This window comes from Cephus cinctus, unplaced genomic scaffold, assembly GCF_000341935.2.
Source record: "Cephus cinctus unplaced genomic scaffold, Ccin1 Ccin1_scaffold0442, whole genome shotgun sequence".
NCBI lineage: Eukaryota > Metazoa > Arthropoda > Insecta > Hymenoptera > Cephidae > Cephus > Cephus cinctus.
Window position 1 is genome coordinate 392 of NW_014333122.1, and position 222 is coordinate 613.

At 53.6% G+C, this 222-nt stretch overlaps 1 protein-coding gene across 1 annotated transcript in view; it reads left to right on the forward strand.

Moving 5' to 3' along the window:
* Positions 1-133: 133 nt before the first annotated feature.
* LOC107267669 overlaps positions 134-222 on the forward strand; it is a gene marked incomplete at its 5' end in the record, with an annotated part of 2,229 nt that continues 2,140 nt past the window's right edge. Inside the window, 1 exon segment of the mRNA XM_025085003.1 lies at positions 134-168.

Here is a 222-nt window from a genome sequence, read left to right on the forward strand (position 1 = left end):
CATCTTATGGCTTCTCTCGCTAGAGCATCGTTTGGGTTGCGCCATAGTTCACGCGGGGCGCACTCGGGAGTATCGTCTGCCGGAGGGTACAACCGTCGATGGTTACTACCTGGACACCGACTCCCGTTTGCGACACGTATTCCAGTTTCAGGGTTGTTTCTGGCACGGGTGCCCAAAATGCTATCGTATAAACAGAGATAGTCGTCTACAAACGGGTGGATC